Below are 21,018 nucleotides of genomic sequence, written 5' to 3'. Positions count from 1 at the left end.
TCCTACAGAGTCTAGCTATTTTGAGCAAGGAGCCATGAGAATCAAAGTCTTCAAGTCTGTTGCAAAGTCTGGATTTAAGACTAATTTTTCTCAATTAATATATGCTTGATCCTGTTTGTGTGAGTGTATGTATGTGTATTTTAGCTGAAATAAACACCCATAACTTTCTGAATATTAATTTCACATTATAAAGGTATTTTTTTCAGCATAATTGAAAGTTTTTGACCATATTTTGACTTTTTAACTTTTTTTTTATTTTAATTTTCATGTAAAAATAATTTTTGGAAGGTAAAATTAAAACTTTTCATTGCAAGTGTTAACATTTTAAAAATTTTTTAAGTGTTGTATTAATATACTCACTTCCTGATATTTTAAAGAAAAATGAATGTTTTGCATATTGATGGCTTATAATTAAGTGCTAGCCACAGTTAATGCTGGTATAGGTCAGAGATTATATGGTCATTTTAGTGAGAACAACCAACTTCTATCTTAGTCAATATGATATTTTCTGATGAGTTTTAGATTAGACTAAACTGAACAGGAAGCATACCTCACTCATCACTGCCTTTCAAAAGAATATTTAGAATAGATGGATTTGGTCAGTTCATACCCTATATTACAAAGAAAACTGAGATACTGAGGAATAATGGGAGAAGCTGAAGGACAAAAAGAGGCTGGGAAATGTCAATACAATAAGAAAGATGCTTTGATGTAGACTATGACAAAAGATTTCTGGTCTAGTACTGGTCTAAAGCCAGATGGAAACAGGAGCATTTCAGTAATGACAAAAGAGGCAGAATATTTATTAAATAAAATACTGCAGTTGCTCCTTTAGGAAAAAGGCAGATGATATGGCATATCAGAACATACTGATGGCTGCGAGAAGGGGTATTTGCCCTTGTGGACCACATCTGGGACATGTTCTGTATTTTGTGATGAGGAAGAGGTTGCACTACTGTAGTCTCATATAAACACTGCAGTTTGTAGCCTTGCATCTAGTATGGTGTAACGATAAAAATCTTTCAGTTCAAAAAATGTAGGTATACATTAAACAAAGACTAATAAAAGCAAACATTTTAAAATAAGCAAGTCAAGGTAATTTGCATCCAGGACTTTGTTAACAGAGCTGGCTAAAGATTTTCTTGAATTGTTAGGCTTGATTTTCTACACTGAGCTTCAACACTCAAAACATTTTGGTAGTCCCAGAAGTAAACAGGAGATCCAATTCTGTACCAATATAAACAGCAAAAAAGTGTAATTATAGATTTGTCAGGCTGATAATGATCTCAGGCAGAATAATGAAACAGATGATACAGCAAACCTGTTTTGTTTATAAAGGTAATAAAACTGATGGAACACACTTAGTCTTCTATAAGGCATTTCATTTGGTAGCACATGACATGTTGATTAAGAAATAAAATCAACATGGCACATACGGAATTGATTAAAACCTGGGCAACTGAAAGGTCTTAAAATATTACTGAAGAATCATCATTCTTCAGATGTTTGTCTATGAGCTCCATGGGGATCAGTATTTGACTCTATTATATTTAATATTCTTTTTCAATGCTTGGAAGAAAATACACAATGATACTGATAAAGCTGCAGATGAAAAATGTGAGTGTAGTGAATAATAAAAAGGGAAGTCTTTGATGCAAGGTGATCAAGACTGTCTGGCAGGCTAGGTGCAAACAAACAGCTGAATTTACATATGGCCAAGCATAAAGCCATAGACATAGCATGAAAGGATGTTATTTCCAATAAAGGAGGAAAAGTTTTCTATTCTGAGAAGCCTTGACTGTAAAGCTCAGATGAGCATGAACTGCAATGTTATTGCTAGGAGTATTTGTATAGAAATAAGGAAGATATGTCATAGAATCACAGAATGGTTTGGGTTGGAAGGGACCTTAAAGATCACCTAGTTCCACCTCCCCTGCCGTGGGCAGGGACACCTTCCACGAGACCAGGTTGCTCAAAGCCCCATCCAACCTGGCCTTGAACAATGCCAGGGATGGGGCATCCACAGCCTCTCTGGACAACCTGTTCCAGTGCCTCACCACCCTCACAGGGAAGAACTTCTTCCTTATATCTAATCTAAATTGTCCCTCTTTCGGTTTAAAGCCATTACCCCTTGTCCTATCACTACATGCCCTTGTAAGAAGCCCCTCTCTGGCTTTCCTGCTGGCCCCCTTTAGGTACTGGAAGGCTGCAGTAAGGTCTCCCCAGAGCCTTCTCTTCTCCAGGCTGAACAACCCCAACTCTCTCAGCCTGTCACAGGTCCATGTCCTTCTTACGTTGGTGTCCCCAGAGCTGAACGCAGTACTCCAGGTGGGGTCTCACAAGAGTGGAGTAGAGGGAGAGAATCACCTCCCTCAACCTGCTGGTCACTCTTCTTTTGATGCAGCCCAGGATACTGTTGGCTTTCTGGGCTGTGAGCACACATTGCCAAGTCATGTTACGCTTCTCGTCAACCAACACCCCCAAGTCCTTCTCCTCAGGGCTGTTCTCAATCCATTCATCGCCCAGCCTGTATTTGTGCTTGGGATTGCCCTGACCCATGTGCAGGACCTTGCACTTGGCCTTGTTGAACTTCATGAAGTTTGTATCCAGGAGGATTTGCTCCATGATGTGGCTGGGCACAGAGGTGAGACTGACTGGCCTGTAGTTCCCTGGATCTTCCTTTTCCCCCTTTTTAAAAACAGGGGTTATGTTTCCCTTTTTCCCATCAGTGCGAACTTCCCCAGACTGCCACAACTTCTCAGATACGATGGATAGTGGCTTAGCCACTGCATCCGCCATTTCCCTCAGTCCCTGTGCATGCATCTCATCAGGTCCCATGGACTTGTGCACCTTCAGTTTCCTTAGATGGTCTCAAACCTGATCTTCTCCTACAGTGGGTGTTCCTTCACTCTCCCAATCTCTGCCTTTGCCTTCTGTGACTTGGACTGAGTGGTTGGAGCACTTGCTGCTGAAGATTGAGGCAAAAAAGTCATTGGGTACCTCAGCCTTCTCCATGTCCCAGGTAACTAGGTCTCCCATTTCCTTCACAAGAGGGCCCATGTTTTCCCTAGTCTTCCTTTTTTTATGGACGTACCTATGTCACTTTTGAAAATTACTGCTTTAGAGTACCATGCTCAGGTTTGGTGCTACAGACACGTGAACAGTTTAGAGAAGTTACATGATAACCCTTGGGATTATCCTATTGGGAAATAAACCCATACAGTTGTGGTGGGTTGACCATGGCTGGACACCAGGTGCCCACCAAAGCTGCTTTATCACTCAACTCAACTGATCAGGGGAGAGAAAATATAACGAAAGGCTTGTGGGTCGAGATGAGGACAGGGAGATCACTCACCAATTACCATCACAGGCAAAACTTTCCCTCGACCTGGGGAAAGTTAATTTAATTTATTACCAATCAAAATCAGAGTAAGACAATGTTAAATAAACCCAAATCTTAAAACACCTTCCCTCCACCCCTCCCTTCTTCCTGGGCACAACTTTACTCCCGGATTCTCTACCTACGCCCCGCCGCAGCGGCGCAGGGGGATGGGGAATGTGGTTGGGGTCAGTTCATCACACGTTGTCTCTGCCGCTCCTTCCTCTTCAGGGGATGACTCCTCACACTCTTCCCCTGATCCAGCGTGGGGTCCCTCCCACGGGAGACAGTCCTCCACAAACTTCTCCAACGTGAGTCCTTCCCATGGGTTGCATTTCTTCAAGAACTGCTCCAGCGTGGGTCCCTTCCCCGGGCTGCAGTCCTTCAGGCACAGACTGCTCCAACATGGGTCCCCCGTGAGGTCACAAGTCCTGCCAGCAAACCTGCTCCAGCATGGGCTCCTCTCTCCATGGGGCCACAGGTCCTGCCAGGAGCCTGCTCCAGCGCGGGCTTCCCACAGGGTCACAGCCTCCTTCGGGCATCCCCCTGCTCCGGTGTGGGGTCCTCCCTGGGCTGCAGGGGGACAGCCTGCCTCACCATGGTCTTCCTCATGGGCTGCAGGGGAATCTCTGCTCCGGCACCTGGAGCACCTCCTGCCCTCCTGCTGCACTGACCTGGGGGTCTGCAGGGCTGGTTCTCTCACTCCTCTCTCTGGCTGCCATTTCTGTGTCTCCCACAACTTATTTTTCTTTGTTAAATCTGTTCTCCCAGAGGTGCTACCACTGTCGCTGATGGGCTTGGCCTTGGCCGGCAGCGGGTCCGTCTTGGAGCCGGCTGGCATTGGCTCTGTCGGACATGGGGGAAGATTCTAGCAGCTTCTCACAGAAGCCACCCCTGTATGCCCCCTGCTACCAAAACCTTGCCACTCAAACCCAATACAACACTGCATAACTCTAGCAGCTTAATCTCATTTAATCTAGTTAAATTTCTCAAGTAATTAATTGTTTAGCAAGATTAAAAGATGACTTGTTTGTAATCTAAAGGCACTTTCATGGGAAGAAAAAGTTTGAAACTAAAACAAAATTATTGGCAAATTCTGAGGGCAAGATGTTAAAATGAGACAAACTCAGATCAGAAGAAAACTACAGATGTTTTCCAAGCAGGAAGAATTTGCAAAGGTTAATACTGGGTTCTCTATAGCTGAGGTTATTGAACAGGTCAGACTGCATCCAGGGCATCCTACGTCTTGTGTTCAAGAGAAGGTCAGACTCTGTGTTCACAGAGCTTGCACCTGACCTTGGAATAGATGAATTTATATACAGTAGCAGACATTGAATAACGCCATGGTTTTGGGTTAAGCCGCCACTGTGATGATGCATTGCTGTAAAATATGGTATAAGTGCCATAATAGGTCTCCTCTTTCCTCTGACACCTGTCCTCTTCTGGCTGAAAAATTCTTAAGTGTTTATCAATTTTTGCAGTGTATCTGGGAAACCATCCAAAACTTTATAATAATCAATTTTCTTCCACATGGTGGTCTCCTAAGGGCAAGAGAGCTTACTAATACTTTCTGCCATGTCCAGCTGCTAACTCTAAAGACTCATAATTGCATTTGGTCTTATATACTGCATGTAGTCTGATGCTACATAGAAAAAGTAGTGAAGATAAAACCAATGTAGCTGTGTCATACTCTTGTTCTGTTATACTGCATTACAGTATGGAACATCTGTTAGTTCTAGCATTGTGCTGACTAATTGAAGTATCCCAGTATACATTAATTTTGAGCCAATCTCACTGTATTACTGTTATGTGTTCACAGCAGTCAGAATTATTGGTCATAGGGGTATTGTGCTGCAAACTAACAATGAAAATGTGACTTTAATGGTTTTAGAGCAATTTGATTGCTCCTTCTGTTATACATCATTCACAGCCTGGATTCAAGCCACCGCAATGTGAGTGTTCATGTGTTTGTGTGCTGGGAGTGAAGAGAGTGCTAAGGAAATGAGGAGCATACCAGTCCTTTATGTCTCAGTAATCAGCAGGTTTTGGAATGGTCCATTCAGGCTGAAACCAATCAGTTCAAATGAGGAAATCCTGAGGTTTGTGCTAGATATTTGTTGACCATCATATCTCTTCAGTATGATTTTTATACAATGCCTTATTGACTATTAATGAAGTTGTCTGTAATTGGGAGTAGTCCATGAAACGTACCCAGCTGTATACGTAGTTTTCAATCTTGTCCCAAGTTAGTGAATTTATTTTAGCCCCATTATGATGGCATTATGATTTTGTGATTCCTCTGCAATAACTATTTAATATCTAACATTAATTACATTTGGGTTCAGTTTGGAACAGTTTTATAAGACATATGTGAAGGACATTGTAGCCTGTTCTTTTGTTTCTGAAAAAGCCATCTGTAATTGTAGTCTTACAGAAGCTTGGGACTGAATTCTGTCCTAAATGATCTCCTTTGAATTAATTTCATGCAATATAAGTCAAACAGATTTTGACCTTTCTTCAGTTCTGAAAAGGTATTATGTAAAAATGCACCTTCCTATTCAGCAGATCTGCTCTATACTCAGTCACATTTGAATTCAGTGACAAAAAATAAATGAGTTCTACATCCTACTGACAGAAGTGGGGAGCTGATGCAGATGTGGGAGTGTGGTATGGGTTCCCTTCTGACTCACCAACATTAACAGAGCTGCTGTGTAAGGGCTTGATTTGCCAAAGCCTCCAAACACCCACACCCCCAATTAACTTCAGCTGGAGTAAAATGGATGGAAATCTTTGAAACATAACCCTTCCTATTTGTATTAAGAGGAAAAATTCCATTGGGACTCTAGATGTAAATGAAGAAGGATTTTCTCTAAAATCAAGTCCTATCGGTAGCAGCCCAGCTAGAAATAAACATTTGAGTTTCATTTTTAATGGCAAAGATGAAAAATCCTTAGCCAGAGGGAAAAAGGCAACATGTTTAGTTGTAAACAGGGCCAGTTTGATCCAAAGATATTGAGCAAATAAAAGCTGCTTCTGTTGCAAATAAATAGCATTGCAGAAATTCCATTTCTGTTGTCTGTACTAAGGTGAATCACTATCCCCCAGAGCTGTGGTCTGACTTCTGTCTTCACAGTGCAGGACTAAGACTTTCTGGAGTGCAGTGGCTATATTGTATAGCTGTATAGACACTAAAACCTCTGAGAACTTTACTCAATGACTAAGAATTTAGGAGAATTGATTCAGGTTGTAGATCTTGGGGAAATTCATTATACCATCGACTGTAGATGCCAAGGAACGACTTGCTCTGAGAAATCTGACCTTTACTCTGACTGCACAGTGCATTTATGCTAGAAGAATATAGCTAATCATTGCAACTTTAATCTTAATTTTTAAGGCTGTAGTTAGATATTGTACAAACACAGTGGGGTAAGAAGGCACTTCCCAGGTCATTGAGTCCAATGTCTTGGTATGACAAGAAGCCAAAAGTGGTAATCTCCTTTATAAACTTTAGAAATGATTAGGTTTCTGTTTCCACTGCTTGTTTATGAAAACTGTTTAAGAACCTTCTGCTTTAAGGCACATTCTTCTGATTTCCAGCCTACATGTGTGCATAATCAGTTGACATACATATATATATATTTTTGTGACAGCATTATCTTTTAAAGGACTTCTTTACCACTTCAGTGTTTAACATTAGGATTTACCTATAGACATTAGGCATATTCCTTTGCAGCCTTTGTTTTGCAATACTAAAAAAAAAATGTAACCTCTCTTCTCCCTTTGAATGATAGGCTTTTCATATAGTCCTCTTTGAACGTGTTTCAGTTTGAATCCATCTTTTTTAGATATGGCAGGCCAGAGTAAAGTGGTGGGAGGGAGGGGAAGTAGAAGGGGTCAAACATTTACTTCATATCTGCTGGAAAGACCTTTCTAATGCATTCAAAGATCATATTTGGATATTTTAATGTTATACTATATTAATACTTCAACAGTCATGACTCTTCAAATTCTTAACATATAGCAGAATTGCTTATCATCAGTTGTCATGTTTATTCCTTTTCCTATTTCTCCATTCTGCAAGATGTCCTGGTTTTGGCTGGGGTAGAGTTAATTGTCTTCCTAGTAGCTGGTATAGTGCTATGTTTTGAGTTCAGTATGTGAATAATGTTGATAACACACTGATGTTTTCAGTTGTTCCTAAGTAGTGTTTATATTAAGTCAAGGATTTTTCAGCTTCTCATGCCCAGCCAGGAAGAAGGCTGGAGGGGCACAAGAAGTTGGGAGGGGACACAGCTGGGGCAGCTGACCCAAACTGGCCAACGAGGTATTCCATACCATGTGACATCACGCCCAGTATATAAACTGGGGGGAGTTGGCCTGGGAGGTGGATCACTGCTCAGGAACTAACTGGGCATCAGTTGGCGAGTAATTGCATTGTGCATCACTTGTTTTGCATATTTCATTTATTTTATTATTATTATTGTAATTTTATTATTGTTATTATTATCATTATTAGTTTCTTCCTTTCTGTTCTATTAAACTGTTCTTTTCTTAACCCACAAGTTTGACCGTTCTCCTCCTGATTCTCTCCCCAATCCCACTGGGTGGGAGGGAAGTGAGTGAGCAGCTGTGTGGTGCTTAGTTGTTGGCTGGGATTAAACCACAACGCAAGATCACCCAGTTCTTTCCGCATGGTATCCTGAAATTTTCATTTATTAGTGGGTGCTCTCAGTCTTATATCATCAGCAAACTTTACAGTCCACTCCTACTTAACACCATTAAAACCTAATTGCATCATTAATACACATTTAAACAAGATCAACTTCAAGGAGGAGTTCCACTAAGACTCAGACTGGTATAACCTCTTTTGACACTACCAATGCCATGACTGCTTTAGCTCATTCCTTAGACATTTTACAATCTCTTTACTTTCCCAGGCAGTGGAACAGCTCTTTCAGGACATGAAATGCCTTGTAGGTTAAGCTTTATCTCTCACATTTCTTCTGCAATCCCCTAGAAATCCAGTATAGTGAATATTTTGTATCCTGTGCTTTGTATTCCTGGTGACAATGCTGCTGAAGAGATACACTATAGCATCTAGTCGTACTTCAGAATTTATGCATGCTTCAGTCGTCACACACATGTTTTTGCACTGATATAGCCTGACTGAGAGTTTCCAGCTTGAATAGATGACACCAGCCCATCCTGACCGCTTGAGGTCAGGATGCATCAGGATGTCCTACTCAACTACAGGTGAAAGAAAGCAGTTTTGTGGGGTTCTTTTTACCTGGTAAATCCTAAAATATCCATAAACTATGTACTAGATTACCAAAGGGGAGTAACCTTAGCTAAGAACTCTTCAGAAAGGTTCCCTTGCCCTGATTGTGTGGCTAGGACTCTGAGCTGGGTGCCATTCGTCAATGAGTCAACCACGGGCCAGACAGTGGCCTTCAGAGGCAAAGGAGGGGTAGAGCTGGGCATTATCAGCACTGCTGATGGTAGTTCACTCTATGTTGTCCGACCAGTTCACTTACTATTTCCATATAGCACCCAGAAAAATACTTTTTCAATACTATCTATATCTATACTTATCTATATCAGTATCATCTATACCTATATCTGTATCTTCATTGTTATAATCTTCATACTATTATTTTGTTTGTTCATTCTATTATTCATTACATTATATTACTGTATTATTAACCATTAATTATCTTAATATAAATTATATACAATAATAGATGTATATATTATCTATCTATAATATAGATAGAAGACAATAAAAATGGTCTAACACCCTCTAAGTATCTGCTATCTTGCCAGTTATTTTTCACCAAGTACAATGAGGAGATCAATGTATTTCTTATAAAAGCTACCCACAGTTAACCACTTTAGCAGTGGCACACACTTAATAACATTTTAAATTAATAAAGTAAAAGACAGAAACAGACTTAGGTACTTTATATATGTGGTCAAATTAGTTATACTCAGTATCCATCCCAGTGGGATGTACCCGTATGTAAACCCACTTATATTCTATCAATGAGAAGAAATAATTAAATATTGATTTTTTTAAAATACTTTTTGTTTATTTTTCTACATTCTGATATTTACACATGGCAAAGCTTCTGTCACTAAAAAATCCAGTCAAAAATGCATAGATTTGTGTCCATAAGAAACCAAGTTTTGGGTTTTATTTCTTGATGTTTTAAAAATTAGTCCATCCTACTTAATTTAAGAAAGTATGATAGTTTCTCCTTAGATATAATGCAACCAAAAGAAAATGAAGAGTATTCAGAAGATTAACTCTTTTAAATGAATCTGAAAGCTTCAGCAGATTTTAATTAGAACTGCATGGTAAGTTTTACATATAAAGCATATCCATTCAAATTTGGCTTTTGGCCAGTTCTGCAAAAGCAAAATAACATTAAGAACTATCCTTTCACTGCACTTTTTTATTTTTCCCTGAGAAAAAAAAAAGTTGCCATTTAATATGAAGTTTGTAAAATCAAGTCGTAATAAACCCAGCATTTTAGTTAGCTGTATTTTTTTAATTAGGTTGAAATTATGCAGAAGGCTGAATATGTTAATTGAAAGACTCCATTGTTATTTTTTGGTAATTTACTTCCTGCTGCTATTCCAATCAAAAATTGGGTTTGATTTTAAAGAAATCCACTAAGCTTTTTTTTCACTGAAAATGAACACCCCTATCATCAGGTATTCGAAAACACTGCCAACACAGGAGACCAGTCTCTCTCAGGTTACTTTAGATCTTTGCAGATGAAATCATATTGCACTTTACAGAAAGACAGGAATCACACAAAATGTCAAACTTTCAATTGAAGTGAAGATTCAGACAGGGAAAGACAGTTTCAAATATCATTGCTTGGGTTACAGAACTATGGCTCCCCTATTGTGGCTCTTAGATTAATATATTCATGTGCTTCAGATGGGCATTGGGTGTCTCAGAAGTGCTGATTTTTAGCATTGCAGTATGAAACCAAGTTTCTTACCTCAGAGCATGAGTTGGAAACTTGGTAGCCTTGGGATAGATTCTGTCTGTTCTCCTTTTCTCCCCGGGATGACTAGTACCCAACACTAGTTATTCCACTAAAAGGTTTCATCTCACAAAAGGTCTCATCCATAAATGGATCGAAAAGCTAACCAGAGCCTTTCTGATCCATCAAGAAAGGCTGGTATCATTAAGTGTACGGTATACTTGGTTCACATCTGTCCACCTTTAGCTCCCTGTTTTAAATGAGTTTTTGAGAGGTGGGCTGTGACACGTGGGTTTTGAGCAGTTTTAACACATGTGCAGGGAGGCCTTGCTTACTCTTTTGTATCTGCTCCTCTGTGTGGGGTAACTTGCAGTACAGAATGCAGCAAATTAGCATCTGGCTCTGAAGTGAAAATCTAACCCGCCCCAAAAACTTGGAAGTAGTAATTTCTAGTGTTTTGACTATAAACTCACCTTTTCATGTTTAACATCTACATATATTTTGTTTTGCAAGACATTAGCTAATGATTCTGCTCAAGGACATGTTGATGTCTTAAGGTCCTACCTATTGCTTTTCTTGCAGAGTTCAGTTAAATTGCTTGTAGTTAAACAAGTCTAATCAGTAAGTACATTAAATGGTAAATAAACATTTGCTCTGTGCAATGTGGATATCTGTAATATCCCTTACATCATCAAATTACTGACTGATAAACGCTTCCGTTTATCACTATAGGTTAATTGTAGCTCTGCAGTGCTTGGCATTATGATTTGCAATAGACTCTAGAGGCATCATTCTAGTTATCACAAAGGCTCATCCAAGAGAATGATCTGATAGACTACTGCTGATTTATAACAAAAGTTTATTTGAAACATAATTGCCATAAGTACACACTTAATGTATTTCACTTGCCCTGAGGTACCCTAAGCTTTAGTGTGAGGACATTCCTCTCATATCATTATTCTAATTCTAAAAGCTTTTTGTCCATAAAGACACTTATAATTGCATACTACAGATGTGATTTCTTCAATTCCTACTTAAATAGATTGATGGATATTGTAGATGTAAAGTCTTGGCCAGATTTAGGAACCTGTAGAAATTGTGAAAGCACTGAATATGGACACCCTACTGGAATTGTTCAAGCATTTTACACTAAAACAATACAATAAAATAAGTCTCTAGAGTTGTAAAGGCTCATACACACCCATGCAATTCAATGCAACATAAAGATTAGGTATTGCTGGATGTCATTCTTATCTTTTCATACATTCCCCTGTCAATTATGAGTAGCACCATTTAAATCAATGGTACAGTTTTGACACTATCTTAGAGAATCAAGAACTGATTAGTCACAGTATATCATGGTTACTACAAAATTAGTCTGTCCCTACAATATTTGTCTTCTATGTTTTACTGTAGAACTGTATATACAAACGCATTTTCCATCGTATTACAAAATAGCATTTGAATTACATGTTCATTTTAGGCTTATTAAAGGTAACCTTTATATCCCTCCTTGGAAATCAACTTTTATTTTGTAACTCTTTCCTGAAAATTTTAGCCAGTATTGGTAGCATACATTCTCTTTCATTCTAAACAGTTTAACTGTTGAGATAGAGGACGGAGAATGGAAAAGGGGATAGAAATTATAGAAAAGTAGCAGTAGAATGGCCAAGGTATCTTTGCAGTGCTGTCAGATTGTTTCACAGCATAATTTCATCACATTTTGCAAACACTTTGGCTGTGGCTTAAGCGATGATAAAAGTGCTAAAATGGAATTTACAGCCTTCATAAAGAATATAGCAGTTGTTGAAATTGTTTTAAAGCAATGACAGGTAAAATTTAAATTGGTTTTATTTTCTTTTACTGAACTTTTCCTTTTCTCCATTAGTATAACAAACATTTGGAAGAAATTAGATCTGACTTCAAAGAAAAAAAGCCCCCCCCCCCAAGCCTGCTTCCCCCAACGCTATGTTAGTAATTTCATTATGAGAAACATACCTTGAGGTATACATTCTGGTTCCACAAATCAATGAAAAATATACATGCTGGAGAGGGAAATTGTCATGGTTTTCATTATGAATGGGCCAAGGACACAGATGTTACAAATCTGGAAAAAAATAAAAAGAAAGTGATTAAAAAAATAAACTGTACCTTAATCCTATGCACTATTGCAAACAGCAATATTGAAAGAGAAAGTGGGTAAGATAATGGCAATTCATTAAATTACCTTCTTACTCCCAGGCTGGCGATGTCTGCAATATAACTGTAATTTTAGGAATGTGTTGCTAGTTTCATCTTTTCAATTAATTTATGATTCATCGAGGCATTTAATTGGAAAGACCACATATCCTGGAATTGCAAAACTGTTCTGTATGTAAGATTTTTGCAGTATTATTTTGCCCCAAATTTCATAAACAACATCTTTATAAACGGTATCTGGAGGAAGTAATTGTCTTTTCTACGGTTCCTCGAAAGCACAGAAATTTCCCTGTATTCCTGTTTCCTTTCCCTTTCCTTCCCTTCCCTTCCCTTCCCTTCCCTTCCCTTCCCTTCCTTTCCTCTTTCTCAAAGTCTGGCTGCCCTCAATACAGAAAGCCATTGCAATCATAGGAATGAAACTCTTAAATATTTTTAATGCTGTCCTTTCTGTCCTCATCGTGGTGTGAAAAATTTCTTACTAGCATTGTCAATAGCACCAGTTCTATCAAAGGAAAGAACACATAATAGACTGGAAAGGAAGTCCTCATTTCTTTATCAGTGATGGTAAGATATCAGTGCTATATCTTAAAGAAAGGTACTTCACCTTAACCCTATATTTCAGCATTGCTATGATGACCCAGAAAATCTCCCAGTCAACTTCAGCAAGCCAGTCAGAAGTCCATCCTACAGCTCCAGTGCATTATGGCCTTGCTCCATGTTCTACTCTTACACTGTTAAATGGGCACAACTTTAAGATATAAATTTAGCTGTAAATAAAATGGAGATAAGCATCACTATGAAAGCAGAGAAAATTGCAGGTTTGCAGGGAGAAGGCTCCTTACTAGGGTGTGCTTTAGAAGAACTAGAATGTTGGTTACGACCAACTTGCAAACGACGACTTCATAGTACAGTATTAGGTATTGTTTATGAGTGAGGATCCAGCTCAAATGTTTGGTGTGAAAAAATATATGTTGCTGAGGATTATTTTCAGATATGGGTAACACAAAGCTTTTGTGAATTGAAAAGGACTGCAGTGGATAGATGTTTAAATGGCACAATTCCTCATTGCTGAGATATTCACGTAACACAGGGAAGCAGCTGTCATCCAGTGCTTTGTCATTGCTAATCCACAGTGGTATTCAATATAGCCCATGGTGGTACTTGGTACTTCTCTAATTTACTAGACCAATAATTTTATTTTAGCAATCCGTTAGTTTCCAAAAATGTTAGGGAGTAGTAATTGAAGAGATTCAGTGAATATACACTAAAGGAGATTTAATCATAGAGGAATCTTGGGTTAAAGGCCTTATTTGAAACCCATAGAATGAAAGTGAATATTCAATGAGATACTGCAGCTTTAATCTATGCTGTTATATCTGTTATGTAGCACGACATTCCAGCTTTCATTGTTTCTGTTTTCCATCTAAGTCTTTGAAGGATACCTTCTGCCACCTTCTATTCAGTGCAATATTTGGACATACTGGGGTGATTTTGAGTAGGAATGTCAGAGGATTTTCTTTTTAAGCTTTGAGTTTTCTTCCCTCTATCAGTGTGAAGACAGACCTTTAGCTTTTCTTTGTGCCTTAATTTATGTACAAAGTAGAGCAAAACAAAATGAAGGACTATGCAGAAATGTAATGCTATTTTTAGATAAGACATTTATTCTATGCAAGAGGCTCTACACCCTCAAACATCTTCAGATCAGGTGATATTTAATGTGTTAAGCCTCAGAATGAAAGACATCTTTGCAAGTCCTGCACTGCAGACAAAAGCAGATAAGCAACTAAATAGAACAGCTCTTTTGGTATTTAGTGAATCCTCAGAAAATTAATAGGCAAAATTGTTCCAGGATACTTGTTCCAAGGACCCTGATGCACTGAATTCATGCTGTTGCCTGTCTCTAGGAATGCTCTTCTTTGTGGATGTTTTCCTACCTGCAAAGAGCAGAAGAGATTGTTCAGAGCAAATGATTAAAGATCCCATCTTTCATAGCAAATAAGTCAATATGCAAATAGCTTGAATATGTTAAAATAATGTGACTATATGGACAAGTCATGCAGATAGCTGGACTGTTGATAGGTTATCTGTAGAAAGAGCTTTCATTTAAAAATTTAAAAAGCCTTATGCTCTCTACAGATATCACTATGAAAGATGAACAGGAAAAACAGCAAAAGCTTTGTTCAGGTCAATAAGACTGTATTTTATCAAACTTTATTACGAGTGCAGACACATCCATTTCAGAGCTGATAATAAAGCTGTTTTATGGGAAAAGAGGCAGTTTAAAGTTGGTGTTTCTCATTTCTTTTTTGGCTGAGTAAATCAGTAATCTGCAGAATACCTGTTAGTGATTTCTTTCTAGTAAGGGTTGTTTGAAATGATGGGAAACAAAGCTGCCTTTCTGTCATCACACAGCTCAGAAGATGGATTTTCATGTAACATAAAAGACTAAAGGCAATTACATGGGTCACCAATGAAAGCTGGTATGAAAATGCTATCCAGCCTTCTGAAAAAGGCTACATGGAAAATATAACAGATAATGGAGAAACACTGTAAATTATATTGATCAAGCTAGACCATGACTCTTAGAGTCTATATTTTCTGATTTAAAATACAAAACTCTGTTATAAGTTTTCAAGAGATCTGAAGTTTCTTAGAGAGGTAATCAGACCCTTTTGTTTACAGAAGACACTCTCAGCAATATAGAATTGGTTTTTGCTACCCACAATCTGGCAAAAGGAAAATGCCTGGCAATCAACTAAAGAGGACTTCTGAATTCAGGCAGATACTGCAGCCTTTCTATCTACCAGCTTGCTAGATACATTTGCCCAGTTTGCTATTCTCTGCTTTTTCTCCATATAGAATTTCTTCTAGGCAGGATAAAAAAAGGATCATGATGCTCTTTTCACTCTTTTTCAATTCCTATTGTTTGCAAGCTCCTGCCATGCAATTTTGGAAGCAGTTTTTCAGGGTTCCTCACTAAAAGCAGTAGCTGCAGTTCTGGCACTGGTACTGTCCTCCCTCATGTGCTGCAGTTATCTCCAGAGTGTCCAGGGAGAGGTTGTGCCCTGTGCAAGCGTGTGAATGGCGGGAAGAGGCAACATCCCATTATCCTATAAAAGACTATGTATATTTAATATCTGAGTTCTTGCCTAATGATCCCTTCTCTTTGCTATGTCGCTTTCTATCTTCATTTTCAATTTCTTTCTGCTCTTATTTTCCTCTCATTTCTCCTGTTTGCTTGAATTTAGTGGATTTAGCTCAAGAAAGAGAGAGAACACTGGGATTTTGGTAAGGCTGATCAAAATGCTTAATAAAGTTTTGTCATAATAAATAAATTAAAATGAGTGTAGGCAAGCTGTTTAATCTCATGGCATTTCAGATCCTGATTTGTAATAAAGGAATGATAAGATGCTCCTTTTCTGCCTGTTTAGATAATATATTTTTCAGATATACCCTTGATTCTGTCTACCTCTATCCCAGTTCCTCTAGGTATACAACCATGGCTTATATTAGCTGGCAAGGTATAGTCACTGAGGATGTTCCTATTAATTTTGTTTTGAACCACTGCTTTTGATTACATTGTATTAATAATGAAGTGGTCACTGCAAATTTGTCTGCATGTTCAACAACACAGACACCTTCTCCCCTGCTTGGAGATTTGTCCTAACAAAATTTGTCCTTTTCTGTCTTTCCAGACATTTCCTGCACTATCCTGTGTCTCAAATTCTTCCTGTCTCCCTTAAGCCTTTCTCTTGAATCACCTATCCTACCTCTAGCATTTTCCTCTTCCTCATTCTCTCTTTTTCTTCTTTCCTTACCCTAAAGTATTCCTTCTGGTTCCCATTATAACACTTTGCTTATATTTCCATCACTATTATTTAGTTTTCTTTATTTACTGGTTCTCATTCTCTTGGGTACCAGTAGACCCAAAACGATAAACAATTGTAGTCAATTAGACTTCATCTCGCTAAATTTTAAAAGAAATGGAAACTCTTTTGGAGACTTCAGAGTATTGCCACAGGAGACTACAAGAAATTTTTTAATGCACATTTCAGCAAGATTTGTGATGTTATTAATAGAGCTGAAAATACTACTTTCTGTCTCCTAAAATGAAAGATATATGACAAAATAAGGGGGAAGTATTACCCAATTCCGTCATTCCTTGTATACAGCAAAAGACACAACACAAATCCTGTAGAACGTAATGTTCCTGTCCACAGATCATCACACAAACTAATCGCAAACTAATAAAATCACCTGAGAACTAACAGGATTTTAAACATGATCATATGCTGCTGTAAGTGCACGCCACACTTTTTGGACCTCCCCCTTTCTAAAATAGCAACATACATATTTTAACATTTTTCTGCAGAAAAGCTGGTCAGCTAGGGCATCTAATTCTGCTGTAGACTTCTAACTGAAAAGCAAGTGGCACATATGTAGTCTCCAGGCTTAACATGTACCAGAATAATAAGGTGATCAATACAGGATGAGAACACTTGAATGTATATGAAGCAAGACAAATAGACATGAGTGAATAGTGCAACCACTTTTCACTTTCAAACAAATGCTTGCCATTCCTGCCGCCAACTAGGTTTTGAATACAGTCCATATGCAGCATATGGAAGCAGTGTTACAACCATGAGGCCATAAATCCTTGGCTCCTCCTTATTTTTATCTGCTACACTGAAGTACAAGAAACTGAAAATGTGATATATTATCCTTACTCTATTTTCTATCTCTACAGTTTGGTAGAGTTGCCCCAGAGATGTTATACACTTTTGGATGAGAACAGAAATGCTGCATGTGCTTTTGAAGTGGGGCATTCACAATTCCCATACAGAGTGAAATCTGAAAAGCTCTGGTGTGGAATTTCTGGCAAACACATAGGCATGGTAAGCTAGGGTAATGTCAATATCTTTGACTCTTGCTTCTAAAAGAGTTACCATGGATTAAGAAAGCTTCAAGCAAAAAAACAAGAAGTGTAGCATATGCATTGAATTTAAGAAAAAACCCTAAGACTGTACAAATTTCAAGCAAGTTGAAGTGAAATAAAAATGAAAAATAGAAATGCAAAAGAACAGAAAATGAGTATGATGCACAGAAATTGTCACTCTTCGGCTAATTGGAAGACTAATAGCTTTGATGAAAAGAGAAGGCAGTGAGAAGTTTGTGCATTTCACAAAAGGCATCCTTTTGTGCCTCTCATCTGTAATCTACCTATTTGCATCTGAAAAATATATTGGCATGAAAACATGCTGTTGTGTAACTGGCACTGTGTAATGGAGAAATGACAGACAACGTGAAACAGGGCAAAACAATTTTCCTCATTAGAATGAACAAAAAAATCAGGATTAGAGGGGGCATCAGGAAGATTTCACTGTGGTGCCAGACCAGCAGAAATATTTCAAGGGATAAGGCTATTATTTAGTCTAAAAAAACCCCCTACATGTATATGTGTTACTAACTATTGTAATCCAGAAATGCCTAACATCAAAAAAGAAAAACACGACTCCGTATTGTTTACTGAGTATACAGTTGGTCAGAGCAATTAAATCCTACCAGTGCTCTTGGGCCTTGACACTAGCTTTTTGTAGCTCATTTTTCTTCTTTCCAAGACTTTAATTTCCTTAAAACATTCTAAAAACACACAAATCACTTCCCTAATGTCACTTTGCCATACATGCAATCACAGCTTTTGTAACAGTGTTGTTAAGACAATTATGAAAGTGGGGAAGATAGACTATTCAGTGATAAAATGGAAATGTAATAAAGAAGAGAATCATTGTAGGAATATTTCTTATCAAAGAGTCTGACAGGCTCTTGAAAAAGGGAGGGAGTTTGTGTGGACTATTTTCAGAGGAGAAGAGATATCTCCATAATATGTCATGTTTGTTATAGCTTTGTCAGAGATTTCATAATTGAAATTTCATTTGTTTGCCTAATTAGAATATGACAGAATGGTATCAGAAACATGAAAACTTTTTTTTTTTTAAGGTGTTTCCTTGGCCAAGGTTAATATTGTAACTGATAACAGAGATGTGATTATACTGCAATATTTCTATTCATTAGAAAGGACAGAGTATTTGACAAAACCCTTAAGTTTTTTAAAGCCACACTGATGTCTGAGTATCTAAAGAAATGTAATAGATGCCTAACGGCATCTAGCAGCCCAACGGTAAAAGTGCTGTTATAGGTGATTATTCAAACTCTAACAGACAAAGCATGTAGGAATTACTTTGTTTCTATATACCTGTCAGGTACATTTAGGATGCTCAAAATATATTAAGCTGTGCAACTGCCAAGTAACTGCTATCCCATAGTTCTTTTTTTCCTGGCTTTTAGCCCTTCTCCAACACACATCCTTCCAGTGTGGCCCCTGCAAACAGCTCAGAAAGGATGGAGACCAGTAGACTGGTTCCTAACGAGTTCCTGCTTAAAAACTAAGAAACACAAGGTGGCTGTCCTCTGTGCAGGTCTCAGGGTATGACATGGTAGGGAAGGGCAGCTCACATGGGTAGTTCAAGGCAACTCAAGAAGTATTTTAATTACCAGTGTGATCAGTCTGTGGAGTCAGAGCCACCGCAAGGAAAATAAGTTACAGTACCATCGTTCTTCCAGCTGGTTTCTGAATCTGTCCAGCTTGCAGTGCAAGAGGGAACTGTACTATGAAAGTGAACCAGAGCCCTGGAGAGGCCTTGGCTGCATCCTCAGGTGAGAGGCAATCAAGTTCTGAGCTGAATATACCTGTTACTAATATTGCAATCTACAATCAAGTTCAATACATCATTTCTGCTAGACATTCACGGAGTTATCCCAGATGAGAATTTGTCCTGTATTACTGATGCAGACCCCTTAATGGCCAGATGTCAGCACTGATTCAGTATCATTTGTAATTTGTCTCTGACTAAAAAGTGTGATGAATAAAACAAAGGAGAGGAAGTGAATGCGTACAGTGAATGTAATGTCCATACACTTCAGAGGAGTCGTAATGTAGTTCTGCTGTATGATTAATTATTTTTGGTTCTTCCAATATGATATGGATTTCATATTGTGCTTTTCTTTAAGGAATATCTCAATTGGTCTTACATCTATTATGCATTCATATACTTGCATTAGCAAGAAATAGTATAAAATAAATGACTCTTATTTTAATGCTCTTTGCATGAAAATAAACCCTTATAAGTATAAAAACTGGGGGACATATTTCTATGATTTTATCATTTGTTCTTTTATTCACAGTGAAGATACTTAATGTTTGGTGCCTAAGGAAAAACCTAACTAACTGCTGAAGTCCCTCATATGATTAGTGGAGAAAGATCTGTATGAACAAACTGAAACACAAACATTAAACTGAATAAAACATGATTCCTACTTCAGTTAATACTAATATAAGAAAGAAACGCAGTTCTCTAAATATGGGCACCTTGTGCCATTTGAAACATCCTGTAGTATCTGAGTCTTCTGTGTGGGATGAACAATGAATGACCTGTGTCCTTTGGACGGGTAAGCAGAAGCCAAGGGGTAGTGCACCCAAAAAAGTATAAGATAGTTATGTTTAGGCAACTAAATGTAGTTCTTTGTTGATACAGCTGAGGCAGCAATTCAGTTGATCAAATGCTGGCGTCTATTGAAGCATTAGTTGAGTCACCCTGATTCCTTTGACTAGATTTCTTCCAGCAGAGGGCTTAAACTTTTAGCTCATATGCAGATAACCACATAAAGATACCTTGATGACAATGTGTTTATCTGAAGCTGAATCCCATCCTGGTGCTCAGGTTCAAGTTACTGACACAGACAGAACCACACTCTTGGCTTTTTATACCAATAAAATAGCAATTTTGCTGCAAGATGCTGCTATAGTTATGGTTGTGAAAGAGTACTTTTTTCCCTGCTACGTGTCATTACCTTCTTATGTGCATAATTTTGTGTTATTTTCATCACTTTAACTGAAAGTTTTCATATTTAGGGCATTGATGAGACAATCATTTGGGGGCAATTACCTGATCTTTCTTTTTATGTCCTTGATTCTTATACAGTGAGGAACTACAGTGATACGGTTTCCTATTACCTTCTCCACAGGTTTCTTGAGTTTGAAAAGACATAATTACAAACACTTTGCAGTACAAGAATGGGTATAAATGTGCAAAATGCTGTTCAGCTATTGGCTATTCATTCTTTACAACCTATATGCTCTGGTTTGTACGAAATAAGGACTAAATCGTGCAGGAGTTTTCCTGAAAGAGTTAATGTCTCTGCAGACCAGGTGAACATACTGTGTAATACTAACAAGATTAAAAGCTTTGAAGCATTAAGTTCAACAACATTAGTGATAAACAATAGGAAACGATAGCATAGGAGTCTGTCTGGACTCTTAATAGTAGTTTATCATCTTGCCCTAGAAATGGGATATCTGAGATTCAGATAAGCCCATCTACTTTG

At 38.1% G+C, this 21,018-nt stretch overlaps 1 protein-coding gene across 1 annotated transcript in view; it reads left to right on the top strand.

Moving 5' to 3' along the window:
* The window catches only part of GPR63 (G protein-coupled receptor 63), a 377,175-nt gene extending 375,186 nt beyond the window's left edge, over nt 1–1,989 (top strand). Inside the window, exon 5 of the transcript XR_011328428.1 lies at nt 1,923–1,989. The gene's annotated coding sequence lies outside the window, so the exon portion shown is untranslated. The remainder of the gene's footprint in view (nt 1–1,922) is intronic.
* The last annotated feature ends 19,029 nt before the right edge of the window (nt 1,990–21,018 follow it).

Source organism: Haliaeetus albicilla, chromosome 17 (assembly GCF_947461875.1).
Source record: "Haliaeetus albicilla chromosome 17, bHalAlb1.1, whole genome shotgun sequence".
Taxonomy (NCBI): Eukaryota; Metazoa; Chordata; class Aves; order Accipitriformes; family Accipitridae; genus Haliaeetus; species Haliaeetus albicilla.
The sequence above is the reverse complement of the archived record's forward strand: the minus strand, read 5'-3'. Positions and strand labels throughout refer to the sequence as shown.